Source organism: Adiantum capillus-veneris, chromosome 7 (assembly GCF_014529385.1).
Source record: "Adiantum capillus-veneris isolate H3 chromosome 7, ASM1452938v2, whole genome shotgun sequence".
NCBI classification, from domain to species: Eukaryota; Viridiplantae; Streptophyta; class Polypodiopsida; order Polypodiales; family Pteridaceae; genus Adiantum; species Adiantum capillus-veneris.
The window spans coordinates 142,829,424-142,844,899 of record NC_140937.1 but is presented as its reverse complement, the minus strand read 5'-3'; the positions used below and the strand labels follow the sequence as shown (position 1 = coordinate 142,844,899).

General features: G+C 42.0%; 2 pseudogenes; one reads left to right on the top strand and one right to left on the bottom strand.

Annotated features, from left to right (window-relative positions):
- Positions 1-739: 739 nt before the first annotated feature.
- On the bottom strand, positions 740-7,149 carry LOC147454726 (uncharacterized; annotated as a pseudogene).
- A 168-nt stretch (positions 7,150-7,317) lies between these two features.
- Positions 7,318-9,197, top strand: LOC147454725 (uncharacterized; annotated as a pseudogene).
- Positions 9,198-15,476: the final 6,279 nt, after the last annotated feature.

The window sequence follows — 15,476 nt, the reverse complement described above, 5'->3', positions numbered from 1 at the left end:
TCACGTCGGAGAAGCCACACTTTACCCCCTTCTTTGTATTTTGGATGCTGTATGTGATGGAGATGCACTTTCCTTATACTTGGATTGAGCTTTTTTTATATGAATTGTAAGTTCTTTGTGAATTGCAGATAATTGTTGTGTAAGATGAATAGCAGCTGGATCCTTGACTTGATAGTTTTTGTGGATATCTTGTTTGGGATCTTGACCATAATTAGCAAAGAATGGAGTGTAACGGGTGGAGGCATGAAAATTGTTATTCTAGGAGAATTCTGCTAGCGGTAGGAGCTCAACCCAATTATCCTAGTGGTTGGCTCATAGCTCGGAAGTAATGTAAAGAGAGACCTAGTAGCCTCAAAATCTACCACCCTGTGAATGTCAACCTCCAGGTATATGAGATAATGCATGATGTTGAAAGTTGAGCCAGATGCCACCAACACAAATTTGTCATGTGGCTTGCCTTGGATGAAAGTGAGGTCATCTAGCAAATCGAAGTTTTTGAGAGTCGAGACGTGTACAATGGGGAAGGTGGGCCGTCCTCCCAAGAGTTAGCCTCAACTTCCCACATCCTCATTGAAAGAGTCTGAAATATTAGGCAACATGTCGCCAAGAAAATGTGATCGTTCCACTCTATGACTCTATTAGACGATGAGGTGGGGCATAACAAAGGTTGGTTTACTTCTAAGCAAAAGAACCTACCATCACACATGAAAAATTGCCACAAAGTGCTGGTAGGATTGTTCTATATGTATATGCTCATCCCTCTAATATATAAGTCATCACTGGCTACTTCAATGGCCTCCTCCCAAGCAGCTTGCACCCATTTATTGTGAGATCTCCTATAGGTAAAGAGGGGTTGGACTGGATCCCACACAATCACATAGTAGTCATTGTTCGATATGCTTACCCGTTGAACCTCCCAAATCTCCTCTTGCCCTACTTTCACAAGCCTAAGTGGAGGTAAATGACGACTTTGATAATTTCATGGATTCAACATCACCACGTGTTGAAATGACTCAATGAAAAAGCCTCCAATCAACCCTCCATCTGCGCATGCTCTATTGACATCCAAAGGGTAGTGCTAGAGGCCTAGGCTCAAAAATAGCCTAATGGACAAGGAGAAAACCCAAGAAGCATTGAAATGGAAAAATGATGGATGGACTCTGATAGAAAGCCCATCAACTTTAGTGTGCGCAATCCTAAAGTCACAAGGGAACCCTCTCTACCACTCCAACTCCTCATCCATGTGTTGTCATCAACAATGCTCCTCATCAACCTGCTGGTAGAGCGCAGAGAGAGAAAATCTAGAAGTCCAAGCCTATGAAAAACATGCTTGGTAAGTACCACTACCATTGCGTCAAGAAGCTCTATGAGGAACAAGGTGTCACAAATATGGAAGTACAAACTTCAGAAGAACACGCCCGATAAGAACCTGTGTCATTTTGGCAGAGAGCTCCATGTCAAACAAGGTGGCACGGCGCTCACAGATGTTGTAAGTTAGAATCAAAATGAGAGGGAACACTTACGTTAAGGGTCATCAATCATTTTACTCTGAAGCATTTATAATGTAAATGATAAATGAAACAACCAGTGAATCATTAGATGAGTTCATCAAACATGGGGGGGGGGGGGGGGGGGGGAAGCCTATCCATTGAAAGGAGACCAAAGAGAGGAGAGAGGAACCCTAAATGGAATCTAGTCTCATCTCATGTTTGGCAAACAGAAGGAGACGTCGTGTCCTCACAAAAGCACAATCATCATGCACATGTGTTTGATTGTAGCCTACTATTGGCACGTAATGATAAAAAAAACCGATTTTTAGTTTTGCAATTTCTTTATTGAGGTGTGTCATGCCATTTGCACAATTGTGCCCTCCCCATGCACCATCCTTAGGGAACCATGCATTCATTTATCGGGACTTTAATAATGCTTGTCTCGGCGGGGAGAGTAACACTTTAGGTCATACTCATATGCCAATGCACAGAAGGCAACAATAAGTCGGAATGTTTCTTTAGTAATCGCTTTTGTTAGTCAAGCCATGTTGGTACACATACCAACATATTGGTCAGTTAGGGAATCGGCTTAAATTGGATTATTGGTACAATGCATCGCAACGTGTTGATTAGACCCTACATTCCCACACTTTTGATAATGCCCCTCTATGGTTACAATATTCGGTTTTCCCATGGAAAGGCTTTTGCTAATGTAAACATGATGTAAATACAAGGCTATGATTCATGTTGCCATAGATTCACTCCTATACTAGTGTTGATGTACTTAATGATTATGGAGAAAACTACATGCACCCTCCCCTTGTTGCTAATGCTTGATGCCTATGCCAACACATAATTCATGACTATGTACAAAGCAATATTGTACTAAAAAATGTGAAGACAAATGTGTCTTTTTATTCCTTTTAGGTTTTGTATATAGAAGCAACAAGGGACTTCGTGTCCTTCATTGAAAGAGTACAAAGAGCCTACCCAGATGTTTGAAAATGTTGCAACCAATGAGGCAAAGCTTTTGATTTATCTTCATAGTCCTGAGCCATCACAAAGCATGTATATGTTGGTTCTTTTAGCTAGTTGTCTTTTGATTTCCAAATGTGAGACTAGGGCGGGTTTTCTTATGAAGGTTTGACCAAAAATTGTATAGCCTACACAAGCAACCAATGAACAAAGATGGTATCTTTAGTGATACTCGTTGTACTTGTAATGACGATAAAAAGTCCTTTAGATGGATTTCCTATGGCTCAAATTGGTGCTTCTCACAAGCATTATTGTTTATGGCTTGCATTTTTAAAGCTTTTATACCCCTCCTAATTGACTAGACTCCACCAATCCAACGCTACCACTTGAAAATCCAAACATGTGGATAATATACTCTATCTATGAGGTCATTCTAAACCTTTCCAAGAGTATATAAGATCACTATACTTGACATGTCAAAAAATATTCTGAAAACATTCCTCATAAAGGAGAACATGGTTTGGTGAACCTTACAAACCCACAAATGAAGGAGCCTTTCATACCACTCAAATTCATACCCTATATATATAATACTAGCTCTTGGTCAATGGAAGCATATAAAAACCGACTATCCTTTGACACTAAGAGAGCTATTAAACTCAATTCATGGCTCATCTTCCAAATGTACATATAATCACAAGATAAGTGCTCCAAACAAACCAATGACTCATCCATGGGGGTATCATGTTCACCTATGTGATGCAACTTGTACATGCATGCCCTAAAATACAAGTTCTGTACATAACATATAGCTAAATTCAGCTTTAAGCCATGGCTACAAGACTTCAAACTTTTCTACAAATATTTTGATGACATCCAATGGCTTGGCCTACTTTACCCCTAGGGTAATGCCACTATCATCAATGGTGAGGCTAGGAGGTAAATCAGGTTATTATACATCACAATTTTGGCATGAGCACCAAATTGCACAAGGGATTCTTAAGAAGAAAGTCCATCTAAACAAAAATGTCATAATAATCAATATCTAATTCTCCTAAATGATTTTCTCATATTAAACTGATCATTTAATGTGATGAAGGCCAGGGGAGAAAAAGTTAGAATATTGGTTAAGCTAGCAGATCGGCCACAGTAGGGATCCAAAGGGGGGGCCATCTGCAAAAGAATCATGTGCAACAATGGGCTAAAAAGACCCTAAGGTTCAGCCCATTAAGACTTCCAAAATGCTAAGGTTCCAAAATTCAAAGGTTATGTCCAAAGGTCAACCCTAGGGAAAATTGGATGCTTTGTGTGTGCCCTAAAAGTCTTTGCACATCCCTACATGGGAGGGGGCGAGCCCTAAAGGTAGGGGATGAGAGAGAAAGCCACACACACACACACACACACACAGGCTCCCTTTACACAAAGGGAATGAGGGACACATGTCAGCTCCCTAGGCCAGATGCCCACAAGGTGTGTCCAATTTCTATTGGATGACCCTTGAAGTGGACCAATGAGAATTAAGCTAGAGTAAATCTAGTTTAATTAATTTAAAAACATTTAATAAAGAAACCAATGAGAATTAAGTCTCCTAGAAGACTATTGGGCAGTCTCCCAAGGGGTCCAATGAGCATTCAGGAGCCCCATGGCTTGCCCGATTCCTATTGGCCAGGAGACAAAGGGGTTCAATGAGAGTTTAGTTTAATTATTTAATTACCTAAAGCTCTCACAAAAGGGGAAAGGGGGACACATGTCAGAAGGCTATCACTTATGCTGCTTAATTGTAATTGGCTTGACTTGGGGAGGGCCAATGAGGCTTCAACAAGAGCAATTAGCAAGAGGACTCGCCCAAGAGAGAGAGAGAGGGCTGATTTTTGCAACGCATTATCACACACACACACACACTCACACAAGCTCATGTGTGAAGAAAGAGAAGACTATCTCTTCCCAAGCTTTAATGGAGAACTCATCACCTACTCCAAGCTTGTGAGATAGAAGCCTACATCAACACTCTCTTGGCATGTGGATGCAAATCCAACCAAGAGCCAAGCTTCAATGCATGCTCATCTCCTCTACCAAGCTAATTACTAAGCTAAGCTATGCTACATATGAGTGATTATATGAGGAGATGTACATCTTTCTCGTAAGATACTCCTTCTTCCTCTCAATCTACTCTCATGCCTTGCTAGCTCTCACCATCTTCGAAGGTGTGTGAGGTCTTGGGTCTAAGAATGGGGATAATTCAAGTTGTGTTTGTTAAGTGTTTTGCTTAGTGCATGAAGTTTCCATCTTCATTGCACTAGCTAGTTTTGAAGGAACACAAAGAATTGTATTGTACAATGTCTCTCTTGATGGGAGAAACCATAATACAAAGCCTTTTGGACGGGGGACCGGCTCCATGAAAATCCGGTCCTCAACTGTTGTCAATAGCTTAATTTCTCTCTCTTTTGAAAGTATTGTTGATGCTATCTAACTAGGTGTTATGCTTTTTGTTGCTCTCTCCACCCAAGCACTCTTGTAATTCTCATTAGGAATCTATTCTAATGAAATGCCCACTATATTCATGCTAATTTCTGCTACACATAAGTTATTAGGCCATTAAATGTTACAAAAATCTACCATCAATCCCTACACTTCAATGCATTCATAGAAGCAATAATAGGTCATCAGAATGAATGGTCATGTAGGTAATCCTAACACAACACAAACCAATACTTTTTTATCACTTTGACCCCCATCTTGCTACAAAACTCCAGTGACCAAATTTTGTCGCAATGGTTTTGAAAAAGATCAAGATTTGGAGAAATATTCACCACTATTTTGGTACTTTTCAACCCATCACACCCTTTTGTAACCCAGCTCTATGGAAAAATCTCTTGCATGACGGGCACTAGGGGCCTATTGCCCTTACAATGTTTGTTCGGAACCTTAGCTACATGATGGTTGGAGGGCCACACATTTTTTTGGATATGTAATTATGGTAAAACATGGTGAAAACCCACCCTTGTATGGATAATAATGGGAGCGCATGGTAGAAGCCAGCCCAATTTTTTTTTGAATTAATCAAGCTACATGGCATACAAAAAAAAATGTACCGAGAGAAAGACTATAACTTCATAAGTTCATAATAATCTGTACTTACGCATTATAAGAGAGGATCAAGCACACACAAAAATGCAAAACAAAGGGACTTCAAAAATAGAAAAACCTAAATCACTTTATTTGTTCCTAAACAAAATTAAATGAAAAAAATTCATTATTCACTTCAAAATGCTTTTAGAAAAGGCATAGGAAACATGTACTCAACTTTAAACCAACAAGAATAAGACAGCAAAAAGGCTTAATCCTAGAAATCATACTCCACATAACAACCTCTAAAATAACAGATTTAAATCCTAATGTAAGATAATTACTTGAATTGAATACTACTACAAACCTACCTAGTAGAGACAAAACATAACCAAAGAAGAACAAAGTTCAAAACTTGACAATATACGACCTTAACCTTACTACTTTTCTAAACATGAAGAATAAGATTATTACCTTTATCATGCATAGCATGGACAACATTTATGACATCCCTACTCATGTCATAAGTGCCCAATAGTTGCAGGTTTGTATATGGTTCATTCATGATGTGAACATACTCTATAAAACCAATAACATAAGTTCTATCACCCTCCAGAGTTGATGGGCACTTCTCATGCATGACCTAATGTGTCATCGTACCCCCACTCTGCCTTGCACAAACCAATTAACTAAGTTCTATCACCCTCTGAAGTTGATGGGCGCTTCTCATGCATGACCTAATGTGTCATCGTCCCCCCACTATATATCCCCACTCTGCCTTGCAAAAACCAATGAACTAAGTTCTATCACCCTCCAGAGTTGATGGGCACCACTCATGCATGACCTAATGTGTCATCATCCCCCCACTCTGCCTTGCACAAACTCACGAAGGTTTCAAACCTACCCATTTCACCATTACCCAATAACCGCCCATACACAAAGCACTCCCAAAATCACCCATTGTATCTCTCTCTTGTATTGGTGGGCACCCATTGTACCAGTAATCATACATACCCCACACAATTCCAGCCAATAACACTTCTACATTCAATTTGGTATCTCTTATTTTGTTCTTAGACACGGTATTAGATTCAACAATATGTAGCAAATTGGTCTCATAGGTCATTTGGCCTTTTGAAGATGTTAATATATCATTTCATTTCATGTCTCTATCTCTCTCTCTCTCTCTCTCTCTCTCTCTCTCTCTCTCTCTCTAATGCTGGTATGCACAGACCTCATCATGATTTCAGATACATGGCTACTTCGGATGGCCCACCAAAAGTTACCTAGTCACACCCTCATCAAGGCATTCTTCTTGATCGAACCATCCAGCTTGGCCGCCCACGAGCCCCGAGGATGCGAGGATCTTCACACCGATGAGGTCTACATTGGAGGCTACAGAGCATCATTGAGCGACATCAATCACGTTGGGATGATCACCACTGTCTACTTCCCCCATTGTGCACCTCATTAGTCCTCATGTACCCACTCCCCATATGTTTTAAGCTGATGTATTATGTGATGAGGACATTGATGATGATGAGGATATAGGTTATACTTGCATACCTGCCCACTCTCGATACCTTAATTTAGTTTTATCTTTATGTTCCCTGGACATTGTACTAAAGTCACACATGGTTGTAACCTTTTGGTCTGATAGGTCATTTTGGCCATTTGAAGACGTTGATATACCATTTCATTTCATCATCTGTGTGTGTGTGTGTGTGTGTGTGTGTGTGTGTGTGTGTGTGTGTGTGTGTGTGTGTGTGTACTCGACGAAGGAGAGATGGGTGAGGGCGAAGGAGAGATGGCCAGTAGGAGTCGCTGAAGAGAGATGGGGTGGGGGCGAAGAAGAGATGGCCGGTTGGGGCCACAATTCATTGTGGGAGCAAAAATGGCTCCCACAACAAATTTGGGCTTTTTTTTTTGAAGTGCGATGCTGTTGTCTATACGACGCTTTACAGTTTGTATGAGCGTCACATTGCTTAAGTGACACATGTAAATTTTATAGGCATCCCTACTTACAAAGCATCCCTACTTACACCTTGAACATCGTGTTCCAAGATTTGGGATTAGACTCCCATATTCCAATACCTACAAGGCACACATCGCCAAACATGTGAATGCGCTTGTATTCAATTTTAATATTCGCCTAGTACCCATAATAAAGAAATTCCAAAACTAACAATCCGTTTTTTTAATCATTACGTGCCAATAGTAGGCTACAATCAAACACACGTGCATGATGATTGTGCTTTTGTGAGGACACAACGTCTTGTTTCGTTTGCCAAAATGAGATGAGACTAGATTCCATTTAAGGTTCCTCTCTCCTCTCTTTAGTCTCTTTTTAATGGGTGGATGGGCTTCCCCCATCCCCCTCCCCTCTCTCCCTCCATGTTTGACGAACTCATCTAATGATTTATTGGTTGTTTCATTTATTATTTACATTATAAATGCTTTAGAGTAAAACAAGCGATGGCCCTTAACGTAAGCGTTCCCTCTCATTTTCATTCTAACTTACAACATCTATGAGCGCCGTGCCACCTTGTTTGACATGGAGCTCTTTGCCAAAATGACAGGTTCTTACTAGGCATGTTCTTGCCAAGTTTGTACTTCCATATTTGTGACACCTTGTTCCTCATGGAGCTTCCTGCCGAAATGGTAGTGGTACTTACCGAGCATGTTTTTCATAGGCTTGGATTCCTAGGTTTTCTTTCTATGCGCTCTGCCAGCAGGTTGATGAGGAGCATTGTTGTTGGCAACACATAGATGAGGAGTTGGAGTGGCAGAAAGGGGTTCCTTGTGACTATAGGATCACACACGCCAAAGTTGATGGGATTTCTGCCAGAGTCCATACATCATTTGACAATTGCAATGCTTCTCGATTTTCTCCTTGTCCATTAGGCTATTTCCAAGCCTAGGCCTCATTCATTACCCCTTGGATATCAACAGAGCATGCACAAATGGAGGGTTGATTGGAGTATTTGTCGTTGGGTCATTTCAATAGGTGGTGGTGTTGAATCCATGGAATCATCAAAGTTGCCCACTTCCACCTATGGAAGTAGGGTAGGAGAAGACTTGTGAAGTTCAACTTGTGGCAAGCGTATCAAGCAATGACTACTACGTGATTGTGTGGGATCCAATGCAACCCATCTTTACATATAAAATATCTCACAATAGTTGGGTGTAGGCTGGTTGGGAGGAGGCCAGCCAAGTATGCAACGATGATTCAGATGTTCGAGGGATGAGCATATACAGATACATCAGTCCTATTAACACTTTGTTGCAGTTTTTCATGTGCGATGGCAGGTTCTTTTGCTTAGAGGTAGACCAATCTTCATTATGTCCCACCTCATCCTCTAATAGAGTCATAGAGTTCGTTCTGCAGCTCTCAGATCGGGAGTATCTTTTGCAAGCATTTTGAAGGGTCCTGACTCTAAGGTAATTGGCGATGTTGTCGCAACACCTGAGACTTCAAGTGATACAATCCATGAAAGTCTAAAGAATGTTAGGACTCACCTTGCACAAGAGCTTAAGGAAGTCAAGCAGCTGGATACCAACTCGAATGGTATCAAAAGAACTTTCTCACAGGCAGAAAGCAATGGCGTAGTTAAAGACGGATTAACGGATCGATCCTTTTGTGCTCTTAAGAAGTCGTTGCCATAGCAAGTGGAGGTCACGGAGGTCGTCACTGTCACGATTCTGCCAACTTTGATTAAAAAACAGCTAGCCATGCAAGCCCAACTGACGCTTGTGTTCGACTTCAGTGGGAGCATCTCGAATAGATATGAGTTGATGCAATGGATTCAAAGGTTGCAAATCCTTGGGCATGGAGGAGAGATTGAAAATACTACTTACCTAGCCAAGGGGTTTTGCTCAGTTAGATTCAAGGAGGTATCCAACGTTTCAAAGTTCCTTGGTAAGGATCCCCTTACATTTAACAGACAACATTCTGTGTTCTACCATGGGAGCCAATGTTCGACTCTGTTGAGTCCGTCAAGAGGATCCATCCTATTTGGGTGGAGTTTGCGGGCCTACCTAGTTGGCTCTGGGATAATATCACGATGCTTGCCAACCAAGTGGGCACCCCCTTGTTTGTCCCTAAAAGGAAGGGTCTAGGAAGGTTCTCTAATCCGATTTGTATAGGATGGAATCGGTCTAAGACACCACCGAAATGTATGGTGATCAACGTTGGAGCTAGTCTTGTTACTATTCCGCTCAACTTTGGGACTTATTTTGGGGCGTACTCCGAGTGCAACAAATTTGGGCACTTTGCCAATGAGGACTGTTGGGCGATTACACCGCTAGCGGTGGCTATGATAGCCAGAACTCAACCGACAAACAAGAATGTCAGACGAGGACGGAGCTTGACCCGCAGGCGCATGGAAACAAATAAGTGAGTGTCAAATCACCTACTCGACCTTCTGATGACAATCACTACCAAGAAAATCAAACCTAAGTTCTCAAATACGCAAATGACCGAAATTCGTACTACAAACAAATGCTATCCGAAACATGATCTAAAGTCATTGAATCAGCCTCAAACTCAAAGGGGGGTCTCTACACTAGGTAAGGACAATACCCTATGAATCTACAATATAATCTCAACCTGTAACCACTCCGTGCGGTAAACGCGTATGAAGACAGGCCGAAAAATTCAGGTGACCGAATTTCAACTCCGATGATACTAATGTGTGGCTCTATTCGCTGCAAATCTGTCGATATATGGCACGCTCAATTCCGACACACAGATAGGGAGAAAACTCACATAGAAGCTCGTGGGAGCTCACCTCGCGTAGAACCCGAATGCACGCACACTTGGAATCGGTGCGTAGCTTTCGCCGTTGCTAACACAATGGCAGTGTCGCTTCTCCAATGACGGCTACGTAGCTCGCGTAGCAAGAGGATAAGACTCTCTCTCTCTCACTCTCTCTCAGACACAGTCACGGCGCTTCAAAAGTTATCTTGATTAATCATTCAAAAAACTTGTCCTTAGGTTTACAATAATTGGCTCTTATACTTCAGCCTTGGAAGTGTGAACACATCTCTAATCTAATTACATAAGCAGGTGAAACTACTTGGGGAATACAAGCTGGAAACTCAATTGAGTCCCGCTAGTTACAATGAATCGGCTCCATAAAAAATGAAATGTCGGAAAGACATTTATTACAATAAGTGTTTACAAAAATATGAGTGTGAGCAAAAATGTCTAGGTGTAGTCCTCTGCTCAACACTCGCCCCTTCCACGTCCATGTCATCCCTGACATGACATCCTTGCTTTGTCTTTAGTGGAGTCCCGTCGATTTCAGCATCTGAAGATGTGACTCGTATCTTAGGTTTCCAATAGTCAGTGTAGGGCCGAATATCTTACTTTCATGAGTAAAAAAACCAGTATAGAATGCCTCCTCAAAGGCCTGCATGTGGAAACTTGGCATAAACATGATTCTCTGATAAAAGAGATGGAATACTTTTGGAGATGGCTGCAAGGCTAAATCATACATCATATCTGTGACTGTGTCGGCCGTTGACAACAATGTTGAGCTGGTAGCTTTATCCGGCGCGAACACCTCAATGCAAGCCAATAATGTTTTGCAAATGAGCATTTGACACGAAAGGTCAGGAGAGCCAGTAAAGAGCTTAATGGTGCCCGTTAGGGTTTTCACCATGTAGGCCTTACTTATTCTCTCTCACGCCTTCGGTCCTGGCATCCTGGGGTAATTAAGCCAATTCGGCTTCTTTGCTGTGATTCTGTCATGTTCTTGGCAACTCCTGACTCGTGGCACTGGACAGAATGTCGCATCTTCTCTAACTTCCTTGGGTGCCTCCACCAAATAGATTAGGTAGGTTGGATACTTTGTCAACCACCCTTTCCTCCATCTCGGCTAGGAGTCTACTATCTTCTTTGATTCCTCCTCTTTTGTGATGTCGCCTTCGTATAGCGCGACATACTGCTCTTCTTCTATCCTTTTCTTTGTCTTCTGCACTTTAAACTTTAGTAGAGGAAGGGGCAATGTAGGTTGCATCCATTGTTCTTGCAGCACCTTAGTATCCACCCCTTGAGGTCCAATGGAGAACAAGAGTCTTCTTTCCCACTCCATGGCCGCCTTTGCACTCTCCTCTGTTGCCTTCTCTATCTGCTCATGCAATCTTTTTTCCTCCTCCTCGGTAAGTCTGGAGGTTGCGGTCTCGTCTTGTGCAGGGGTTGGATCTTCACTTGTTGTGGCTTCCCCAGTCTCTGGAAGCTCCACGGCTGCCCCGCCTGTTTCTTCTTGTTGATCCTCTATATCTTGTATCACTTTGTCTTGCAGATCTTGGAGCTGCTTTTGGAGGGCCTCATTCTCCGCTCTCAGTGCTTGGGTCTCTAATGTTAGTCGTTCTTCGACAGCCAATGAGCCCTCCGCAATGTGCAATCTCTGCACTTGCTCTAGCCGCAATTCTCTTTGCAAACTCCGAATTTGATCTTCCAAACCGGGGATTATTGCTCCCTCTGGCTCTACTCCTGCTCTGCTAGCTCTTGGTGTGGATCTAAGCCTTAGGATTGTTCTATCCTGCAGCTCCATCCTTTCTCGAAGCTCAATGAGCTCGTCCTTTGCAGCTTCCAATTCCTCATTAATTCTTTCCTTGGCTTCTTGTGCACTGGCCACCTCTCTTGAAGCATCAGCAAGTTGGAGGATTAGTCCATCTCTTTCATTTTCTGCTTCCAGGAGAGATGCCTTGAGGTACTCTCATTCTTCTAGTGCACTCTCATATTTTGTTTCCATCTCCTCTTCTCTCTTTTCCGCTTCTTCTTTGTTGTCCCTCATTGTCTTTGATCAGACTTTGATCTACTGCAACAATTGATGCACTTTCTGGATATCTTTTTCATCCTCATCTTGGAGCTCATCCTCCTCTTCAAGCTCATCCTCTGCCTTCTCAGGTACCAACCTTCGCTCTTTGTCGAATCGATTCTTGGTCCTCCTCTCCTTTCCTCTCTGTTCTTCCTGTGTTAAGGTAATGCCATACACAACTTTGAGGGCCTCTTCGTGAGTATACCCTGTGTCGATTAGAACATCATATTGCTCTTTCTTCATTTGAATTGGATCCGTTGCCTTCTCCTCTTGCTGTATTTCAGACTTTTCTGGCACCTCCACCTGCACTTCAATAGTCGTTTCCTCCACTATCTTTTCCTCTTCTTCAGGACTAGACTCTTCTACCTTGCTCTTGCCCTTTTCATCTCCTTTCAATTTAGCTTTAATGTGCCGAACTTCTGCTTCGGTGTATGGCTCTACCGGTTGCTGCTCCAATATAGCTTCTGATTCTTCATAAGCCTTGATATATTGATCGTACTGATCAATATGGGGTCTGGTTGAGCTGGCTCCGACTTTAGTTGGGTTTGGTACCCACTTTTCCTCAAAATATCCCTTTAAAGCTCGCTCGACTCTAAACTGTTTAATCAGCCTCTCCATTCTGGCGGCTTTCTGGCTCAAAGTTTGCTTGGGAACGGGTTTGTTCTTGGTCTTTTTCTTGAGGGGCTCGTCTGCTTCTTCTTCTGGCTCGGAAACAATCTCTAGCTTCCACCTTGCCCTTGTTGACACTCTCTTGGTGACCTCTGGCTGGTCTTCATCTTCATCTATCTCTCTTAGCCATTGGTTTTGAGAGGGAACCTTTGGCCATTGGTCCCTTGCTCCGATAGCTTCATAAGCTATCTTAGTCAACACTTCGGCTCCCCCAATGTACTTTGGCTTCTCGTTCTGCATAGCAATTACTTGCTCATGAATGTGCTGAGCATAATTGACTTCCTTCGGGATGTTTCTCTTTATTGCCCAAGTGATGGTTGTGGCAATGGCATGTGGTGGTGTGGTATACTTTTGTGGCCTTTTGCTGCATATGTGTAAGAATTGGTTGTAGAGCCGGCAAAGCTTTGCCGCTCTCGGATCTGCCATGTCTTCATAGGTGACATTTTGCTTCTTTGGCCCATACACTTCTATAGCTTCTCATCTTTCTGTGACTGAGCTTCCTTTGTTGTGCAGCTTCAGAGCATCTGCAATGAGCTAAGGAGTGATAATCACTTCAACTTTTTCCCCGTCCTAGGCTGTGAGTGTAGCCATTCCATCTTTTTGTATGGTGGTTACCAACTCATACACTCTTTGAGCATCTACTCATGATGGTATGGAAGTAAAAAAGCTGCGGAGATCTGCCCTTTCCAGGGATCTGCTTATCTCCTCCGTTCTGCTGTAGTCCACCAGTTCTTGGGGAATCATTGGGATATCCATTGTTTGTCCCCGTGGGTCTCTGAAAGTACCTTGGTATATCTTTATCCCCTGATCTTTTAACACCGCTTCTTCTATCCAAGTCTTTGTGGGCTTGAGAGTCTCTGGGGGAATAGAAAATGGCTCGGCTTCTGCTATTGCTTCATTGAGTGTCATTCTCTTTCTCTTTGATGAAGACTTCCCCGAATCCATGGATCTTGTAACTCCAATTTCAGAAGTTAGCGTCTTTTCCAGTACTGAAAGCCAAAATTAAGCTTTTAACTGTCCAAATGACTTAAAAATTGAAACTTAAGCTATTCAGGGCCTAAGGATGCAATGCATATGGAAAAATATGACATTTGGGTGCAAAATCATGCTGGAGACATCATACGCGTATGATGTCTTTTGTGTCAAAATGGCTTGATATTGGTTGTGCTTGTAGCTGATAGTGCATACATCCATTCTATATGCCTGGATTTGAATTTGGGTCCCATTTGGTCAAGTTATGGTCATTTTAGTCCTGGTCAGGCTCTTTGCAAGATATTGAGTGGGAATTGGATTTTGTGATCCAAATTGGATGAAACTTGGTGGTTGGCTCTCAAATGGCATGTAGATCACTTCTGTGTGGTGGTTGCAACCCTGAAATGCAAAAATCAAGTAGGGAGACATTATACGCGTATGATGTCTTTTTGGGTAAAATTGAACCATTTTGCATTGTAAGTTGGATTTGGCTTTATATAGGCTTAGACAATGATTTTATGAAATTTGGGTATAGTTTGGACAAAAATTGGCCCTGGAGACATCGTACACGTATGATGTCTTTTGTGTCATTTTTGCATGAGATTGGTTCTGTGGGCTCCTCATATGATAGTAAAGGACTGTGTGTACTCAAATCTGGACTTGAAGTTGAGTATGATGAATTTTGCCAAGATCGGGCTTTAAACATAGGATTTTCTACTGATTGGACTGATAGAGTGATCCCCTGGACCAAATGGTACCAAACTCCATATGTGGCATGTATTTGATATATATAATGGATATATGATGAAAGATGATCAATTTTGGCTCTGTATGTGCAAAGTGACATCATACGCGTATGATGTCTTTTTGGCCAAAATGGTACTTTTTGGTTCAAGATAGCTTGTGCATGTGTTGAACAACATCCCTACAAAGTTTCATTGAGTTTGGAGCTATTTTGGCAAATTTAGGGCCATAAGTCGATTTTTTGCCCTACTTTGCGTCTTTTTAGTTTCCAATTGGTTTTTCAACTCCAAGTCTCATGATACTTTATACATTTGATGTTGTTAGCATGTAGAAAGAGGCTATGCATTCATGTGTTCAAGATGATGTGAAAATCATGCTATGAGACATCATACGCGTATGATGTCTATTCTTGATAAAAAGTGTTTTTTGTGCAAAGCATGGTTTGTGCTAGTGCCCTAAGCCCTGCTAACTAGTTTTCAACCTTAAAAATCATTAGTTTAGTTAAAAGCCCCCTTTGTAGGCATTTCAGTATCCGAAGTCGTCTTTTGGTGTTGGAGTTGATTTTCCTCGATCTTTCTCTTCGAGAGTTGCATCCCGAGCTCGTTTGAGGTGTTGGGAAGTCGTCTATATGGTTGGACTCGACTTTGGTTTCTTCTTTTCCACCTTTAACCATTTGATTGCCCGAAAGCGTCTTTTTCACCATTGGTAAGTGAAATGGCTTTCTTTTGGGTTT